Source organism: Corvus brachyrhynchos, unplaced genomic scaffold (assembly GCF_000691975.1).
Source record: "Corvus brachyrhynchos isolate BGI_N302 unplaced genomic scaffold, ASM69197v1 scaffold14, whole genome shotgun sequence".
Classification (NCBI taxonomy): Eukaryota; Metazoa; Chordata; class Aves; order Passeriformes; family Corvidae; genus Corvus; species Corvus brachyrhynchos.
Window position 1 is genome coordinate 9,751,144 of NW_008239110.1, and position 8,111 is coordinate 9,759,254.

Here is an 8,111-nt window from a genome sequence, read left to right on the forward strand (position 1 = left end):
ACTGTATAAACACTATTTCAATTTGACAGTGGTGGGTTAGCTTCAATATAAACTGATTCTAATCTTTGGAGACTAATTTATATAAAGCAGCATCCACATAGTTATTTGTATCAATTAGAAAACAATTAAAGGTAAATGGGAAAATTTCTCTTAGAATTGGTACCTATCAGTTTGATTTCTTGTCTGACTGAGTCTTGACAATAAAAAACTTGCCAATGAATAAAACCAGACAAAATAAATGGATTTATGGAGTCTATAGACAGTTCACTGCTCAGAGGACAAGACTACTCACCACTACTTCAGCCATAACAATAAAAGTTTTAATAACAGAAAGAGTGATCTGAGGATGGATGTGTCTGAGAAGATGTGAAGTTATCAGCATGGAGATGAGGTCCTTGGCAATTCTATTTGACTTTATTTCCTCTGTACAGGAATTGCTAGCAGGTCGTGGATCAGCAATCTCATTATTGCAAAGTCATGAATGTTCCTTCTCTCCTCATCAGTTGTTAGGGTGGATATATCATAGGTGCAATGTACCATAACATTTCTTTGCAGCACAGCAAACCTGGGTGTCAAAGAACAGAAACAAAGATGAGCAAAGGTTTCTAGTTACTTCTCTTAAATCTAGTAAAAAAAAGGTCATCGTTTAGACGTTTTTATGCATCTATGATTTTTTTTTTTTCCAGGAATACCACTAAAAAAAAAAAATTAGTAAATATTATGCTCTAGAAACCACATAAATTTCCCATTTTAGGGCCTATGCTTTATTGGTAGTTTGTAAGAATCTATGATATTTTATCCAGATGCAAATACTGCATTATATATACTGTGCATATTTTGTCCTTTTACATGCAACGCTGCCTTTGGTAAAGGAAGCAAATTCTTCTCTACACCTTTCTGCCATCATTTTTCCTGGCACCATCAGTGTTGATATGCTGGCTGAACACTCACATCTCTGTTAATATTCCTGTTTCCTCGCCTCACCCCACTTGGTAAGCAGATTTCTTCAGGAATATAATATTCATGCAGGTGGTGTCTGGTAGAGCAAAGCATTTGAAGGGCAGGTTGAAACATGTTTCTTGTCACTGGAGTGATTAAGGAGCAAGCTAAAAAAAATAAAGGAGAAACTCGTTGTTACATTTTTATTCCCTATTAAATTGCCCATGGCATTTTATTTGCCTTTTAATCAGTTTTAGCCCATGATATATTCAATATCAGGGTTAAAGAACAGACATTTTGGAAGGCTGTCTGACAGCTGTCATGGCCACAGTCTATCTTACTGGACTCTACAGCACTTTCCTATTTCCAGATTTGACTGTACACCCCAAAAGCAGGCCACCTGGATCAAGAAAAGTGTTTACTTAACGCACCATCCTCATCTCTTCAGTCCCTTCCTTGGTTTCTGTGCAGGTCCACGTGTCCCTTGACACATCCGTCAGAAGGCCATTGTGGACAAAGATCAGGCACAGGTGTGTGGGAAGTGCCTCAGTGCTTCACCAGCGAGAAGACTGTTGGGACCCAGGTTCTCCAAAGAGAAGGGCAATACGGTGAGTCAGATCTGCTGAGTACTCGTAGGGTATTACAATAAGAGTCAATGTCCATTAGGCTGACAGCTAAGAGAAAGAGAAAGAGTAAATGTAATGGAATAAGACATATAGAAGTGTTGCCCTCTAAAATGATCAGGAGTGACAAGGAAGCAGTGTGCTTTAGCTGAGAGGTTGTGACTAGTTGTGCTTTACATATGGCCAGACTCTAAATCTCTCCTGATTCTTTCACATCTCCAACCCCAAGTGTGATGTCTCTCTCTTCCCAGCATCACAAATTCCAAAGTCTCCTGGTAGGCAGTCATGTCTGTATTTTAGGTTTTCCGTGATACTTCCTGCCTGAGGAGAGAAGGCAAGTCAAAAAATGCATTGGGCTGATGAGAGAGGCAGAGGAAGAAAGCTGGTTCAGGGTCTGAGAATGAATTCTTAAATTCTAAGCTTTAGCAAGATTCTATGAAGCAACTTTTTTCTTCTTTTCTTCAAACGATGGTTTACTTAAATCTAACTGTCTACACAAGCAGCTGGTTTAGCACCTCAGCTAATTATACCAGCTGAAGATCTGGACAAGCTACATTCCAAATGATTCCCAAACGACTTAGTTTCACTGCAGTTTACTTAAATAGCCAAACCTATTTTGAGAGCACTGAGTAGTTATTTCTGCTACTGTATATTTGTATCAAAAGTTTTAACAGTTCCCAATATATCTTGAGTTTCCCAAGAGATCTAGGCTTTAATAGCAAAATATGGTAGAAACCAAAGACTTTAGTTCTTACATGAAGAGCAAATAAGAGAACTAGATATCACATCTTTTTTCAACTCAAACATTTAATGCTCTGTCATGGACAAGATGAAAACCTGAGGTTACTCTGTCATAGATAACCTGATGGCCTAGTTCTCCACTACTTTATTCTTCATGGAGTCCTGAATTAAAGCAGAATTTAAGACTGCTTACGAAGTGTCCCTTGGTTCAGATTTTTAGGTGGCAATGATTAAACATACTGAGATGTTAGTATGCAACATTCACAAGGTTGTGAGCTCCATTTTTGAACCATAAGATGGACACATGAAGCTCCATCTGCCTACCTTCTGTTCCAGGTGTGGGAAAGAAGTAGCTACAGATTTCTTTAACAAAAAGCTAAGGATACAAATGTTTTCAGACTCAGCACTTGAAAAGAGGAGATAATAAATTTGCCAGTTAGAAGAATCCACCCATTTTGGACAACTGACAGATTCTCTACACTGTCTTGAGTTCAAGGAGTTTCCAAAGATTGATAAAGACTTATGTCAAAACCTGACATTTTTCAAGACATGAGAAACACATTGAGTCATGTTACTTGGCGCTTTTTTAGAAGAAAAATATTGAATTCCATTGCATCTGAAGCCAAGTCCAATATAATTTTAAGGTGTTGTGTGTTTTTAGCTGTTTTGAAGTTTGTTTCAGTGTTCAGTGTGCATACAGGAAGAACTCACTGTGCATCTGTCCTTGATGACTCTTGAAGCAGTACAGACAACAAGCTGACACAATTTTCCAAAGAAGAGGAACATTGGAATGGGTTGCCCAGGGAGGTGGTAGACTCACCATCCATAGAAGTGTTTAAGAAATGACATGTCACTTAGTGCTATGATTTAGTTGGCGTGGTGGTGTTTGGTCAAAGGTTGGACTCAATGATCTTGGAGGTCTTTTCCAGTCTTAATGATTATATGATTCTATGATTTCCAACAATAATGATTCCACCACTTCCCTGGGCAAACCATTCCAATGCCTGACCACCAGTGAAGAAATTTTTTCTAATATCCGATCCAAACTTTCCCTAATGCCGCTTAAAACCATTTCCTCTAGTTATGTCACTTGTTACCTGGGAGAAGAGACCAACCCGGCCCTGCTACAACTTCCCTTCAGGGGGATGATCACTGCCCTGGTTTCCTTCTACTTAATACTGTATCACCATGACAGAGAAAATGCTGACGCATTTGGGCTGCTTCTGTAGATTGCGCCTAGGATGTGTTCAAATGCAAGGATTACAGGCCATAAAAACTCACTTGTATCCATTATGTAGCACTAAGGGATGATACAAAGCACTTCATTTAGGAGTAGGTAACAACGTATGGAGTATCCTGAGAGAGGAACTCTATCAGTGTGTCTGCAAACACTTTCCTCAGCCCTATTTTCTTTTATCATGTGTGTTCAGTGGCCCCTTTCTTCAATACCACCCCATCATGGCAGAATTCCATCACCCAATCTCAATGCATCAATAGCTTTTAGCATGCACACTGGTATGATATGGTATGATATATGATGTTCCCACGTAGTTTCCCAAAAGTTAGGCATTTAGTCTGGAAGCCATCATTAGGGAACCTCTACAGAGCTGTATTTGTCATTCGGTTAACTGCTGCAATTCTCCTGTCTGACACAGTTCCTTGATTTACATAATGTCCTTGGAGTAGGAAGGAAAAGCTGTGAAAGGAGCTATTGCAAGAGAGTCTTTCAAGTACACTTCTAGCAGTCCTTTTCCTGTTAACAGATATGTAGAATAAAAATGAAGGACTTTCATTTGTGTTTCATACAAATCCCAGGGTTGCAAATGGATTCCTAGTTCATCTTAGAGAAAGAGGGAGGAATAAAGGAAGGTAAGTAGAAAATACCACCGACCCCCCAAAAAAGAAAAAAACAAAACCAACAACAACAACAAAAAACCAACTAACCAACCAACCAAAACAGTAAAACCCCAACTTTTGTATTTTTTCTTCTGTCCATAACAATAGTTGCAAAATTTTTGCCTCCACAGGTCTGCTTGAGGGAACTCATCCTTATGTGAGAAGTAACTATGTTGGTAATTGAGAGCATTTGCTATTCATAATATATAAAAAAAAAAGCCTTTAATTAAAAAAAAATACTTCCCCAGACCCAGTGCTGTCCCCCAGACCCAGTGTTGTCATATGATCAGATGAATGATAATTTATACATGATCTCATGAATATGTACCCCACCCTCCAAACTAATGTTGAGGTTCCTGAACCCAGTCTTGCTTCTGACCTTCAAGTGTCCTCAGCTCAGCCTCAGCTTGCAAGAGTAGAATATAATTGGTAAGTCAAAGTTCTTTCCAGCCTGGGGTTTTGAGAAATTTGATGGTATATTGCAGTCATTCCTCTTCGTCTCTGATAAGCAGTGATAGAAGGATGTTGACATTTAAAACATTATCAATGGGTAGCTAAGTTGATGCTTGCTGAGAACGATGAGGGAAACTGTTCCTCAGAACATTTTTAGTTAAGGTTCTAAAAGTACAAGCAGATGCCACTATGTCTGTTACATCCTCTTCCTGTGTTTTGAGTGCCTGTCTCCCACCATGTTAGCTGGAGATTTCATTCTGAGGCAAACAGACTCAGATATTTAAACAAACACAGATATTTCCCCTCACTTCCCAAGTCTTTATGATCCGCAGAAAGAAGAAATAGCATTTAAAAATACCAATGTATTTTACAGCTTACTTGCCAAATCTAAACTGTGCATGTGTTTACTATTAATATTTATGCATATGATGCAGAAGAAACTTATTTTTATAAATTTTGCGTAAATAGCTAAAAATGTGTGTGTTAAAAACAACGTGAGACTAGAATCTAACGAAATATGTTTCTCCAATGTGAGAGACATACAGGACAAAATACATTACGTGGTCTATTATGGCCATTTTCACAAAGAGAATAGCAAAGGAAACAAGCTGTAAGTGGCTAAGTAGGAAGCAGCATATCTTCATGATACCTCTTGCAATTATGGAATAATTATAGATCATTCATAATAATAAATGTCATTAGTGTTTGTTATTCCTTTTGTAGAAGTAATTCAATAATTTACATATATGTGGGTTTTTAGCATGTTGAATTAGTTTTCCTGGCTTTGAAATATTTCTATATATCTATTACTAGCATTGTTCTCAACATCACATGCTTAGGACATGCATCATTACGGTCCAAGGGCCGTGAATCATAACTCATAATAATATTTAAGTCCTGTTCTGATTTTTTACCTATCAGGGCAATAATTTTCAATGGCTGCACAGGTTATCTTTTTTTACTTCTGTAGCATTTATACTACAGTAAATTCCAATGGAACTAACTGTGTTGAAGCCAATGGAATAAAATGAGCACAGTGTTTACAGACAGTTTTTTAAGGGTCAAATATCAGTAGGACAGACACATGTTAAGGCAGAGCCTGAGGAAAGGAACACTTATTTCATAGTTACACACTGAACAATTTACCAGTTAAGCTACCATACAGATGGAGAAAGGCAGCTCCAGACATGCCTTAAAGGAAAGGTTCAGAAGAAACTACAGTCAGCACCAGCTTTCAGGAGCAGGCTGTGGGTTCCAACCAGACAGAGAACCTATCTTGGAGATCCTTCTGAGCTTTTTTATTAGCTAGCTGTAGGTGGCTTTCCATCAAACTCTGTTCCTGCAGATAGCCCCCATTTATCATGCAACCTGATATATACCAAAAAGTCACTGAAGAGGGTGGCTGTCTTAAATCCTGAGACATAAAAGTTTTCCTTAGCAAGGAAGCTATGCAGGTTCCAAAAATGCAAGCAGATCCATGGGTCAGATTTGAGTATGGTTATGGATCTTTTCCAATAAGCAGTTTGGATGCGGCCATCTGATTTGGAAGGCTAAGGTAATTTTATGTTATGAACATGCACTGCACTCTTCCAGTTGACTTCAATGCCACAGAGCTGTCCTGAACTTGATTAAATTACTAGCAGAGACACTGAAAAAGAATTTATTGTATTTAGGGCTTACTGTGTTAGTGCATAATGTTTAGTATTAGTTCTTATTTTGGACAGATTCAGGCCTAAATAAAAGTCCCTTGTGCATAAAGTCTATCTCTTTGCAGGTTTGCTTCAGAAAATTCATACTGAGAGTTTATTATGTTGCTTTCCCATCCATTACAAGAATACAATTTTTAATTGGCTTGACAACACAATTAAGCAAAAAATTTCATGCCAGTGGGGCACACAGTGATGTATTTTGTTTGGTTGGGTTTTTTTTTAAAGCAATTCAAAGCAGAAAATACTAAAATTCTCCTTTCTTTTTCATTAGGAGGAGGGAACATTCTTTTTTTTTTTCTTTTTTTCTCTTTGTTGTCCTTAGTGTCAATTCTGACCTTAAAGTCAATGTCTTCCATAAGATTCTGCTAGTGATTTTTTTTCCCTAGACCATGCAACCAGTTCTTTAGACTGTACTTCTTTCTAATTGACTTGCTAAGCTTTCCTCCAAAAGCCTTTTTTCTTTTCTTCTCCATTTCTTTTGAAATTTAGAGAAGGCAATTTGGACTGATTTCAGTCTGTTATAGATTTTGGAAATATTCCAGAGGCAAAGATAGGACTAAATCAAACTGGAAAACTCAATTATTTTAAAGTTTTTGCTTTTAGTTTAGACAGTTTTGACAATAATGCTGAAAGGATGCTACAAAATGTCACAGTCTGATCAGGAAACTGCAGTATAATGTGTGGTGAATAAATAACACACCAAGTGACACTGATAAAAGAGTTCTGGGGAAAATGACACCCTCAAAATGTTTTCAAATTATTATATCCCAATTTCTGGTCCCACTTACATTGAGCTAAGTCTGCAGCAATTTCACTGACAACATCAAGATTATATTCTTTATTCCCACAAACAATTTTTTCATGAAAGGTGAGCCTCATTCAAGTTATTTCAGCAAGAAATAGAGGTAGCTCAAGCTTTTAGTGAAGAAAAGAAGCACAAGGATCATTATGCCTGCATTTCGCCTAAACAGTGGTTGCATGGCACAGACTGCTGGCCCGTTTTCCTTTGCAGCAGCCAGCAGCATTCCCTGGTCTGGGTGTCTGGGCTTCTTCCCTGTGAGAATTATACAAAGAGGAATGGGGCCGAGGAAGTGGGCTGAGATATTCTGACATCTTCTGATACTAATATATATACTAGTACATATATTTACTGGTTCTTGAAAATACATAGAAGTAATTCATCAGCTCAGACTAAAAACTTTTTTTACATCATGAGAAGAAAAGGACTGTTAGATGAGAAGCTCAACACAACCTGGCAATGTGCACTTGCAGCCCAGAAAGTCAACTGTGTCCTGGGCTGCATCAAAAGGAATGTGGCCAGCAGGGCAAGGGAGGTAATTCTGCCCCTCTATTCTGCTCTCCTGAGACCCCATCTGGAGTAATGCATCCAGCTCTGGAGCCCCCAGCATAAGGATATGGACCTGCTGGAGCAGGTGCAAAAGGCCACAAAGATGATCAGAGGGCTTGAGCACCTCTTCTATGAAGGCAGGCTGGGAGACCTGGGGTTGTTCAGCCTGGGGAAGAGAAAATACCAGGGAGACCTTATTACAGGTGGTGGTGGGGTCAGTGTCTCTCACCCAGGAAGAGGTGACCCGTCCGGGGAGATGGTCCCGAAAGGAATCGCCTTCCCGAGGCCCGGTGTCTTCCCTCAGCTGCTGGCAGGAGGGCCCTTGCAGAGGCTGTCAGCTCTTTAGTGATTGTCAGCTCGTGATTCCAGCTCAGCTCTGCAGGGCAGCCTCCAGACCAGACC

At 39.0% G+C, this 8,111-nt stretch overlaps 2 long non-coding RNA genes across 2 annotated transcripts in view; one reads left to right on the forward strand and one right to left on the reverse strand.

The window, feature by feature from the left end:
• Window positions 1-478: 478 nt before the first annotated feature.
• LOC108448011 lies at window positions 479-6,559 on the reverse strand. The gene is made up of 3 exons (XR_001863767.1): window positions 4,579-6,559; window positions 952-1,106; window positions 479-565 (listed from the first exon to the last, which is right to left on the reverse strand). It is a non-coding gene; the product is annotated as an uncharacterized LOC108448011 (long non-coding RNA).
• LOC108448013 overlaps window positions 1,473-8,111 on the forward strand; it is a 24,060-nt gene continuing 17,421 nt past the window's right edge. Inside the window, exon 1 of the long non-coding RNA XR_001863769.1 lies at window positions 1,473-1,547. This is a non-coding gene — a long non-coding RNA (uncharacterized LOC108448013). The remainder of the gene's footprint in view (window positions 1,548-8,111) is intronic.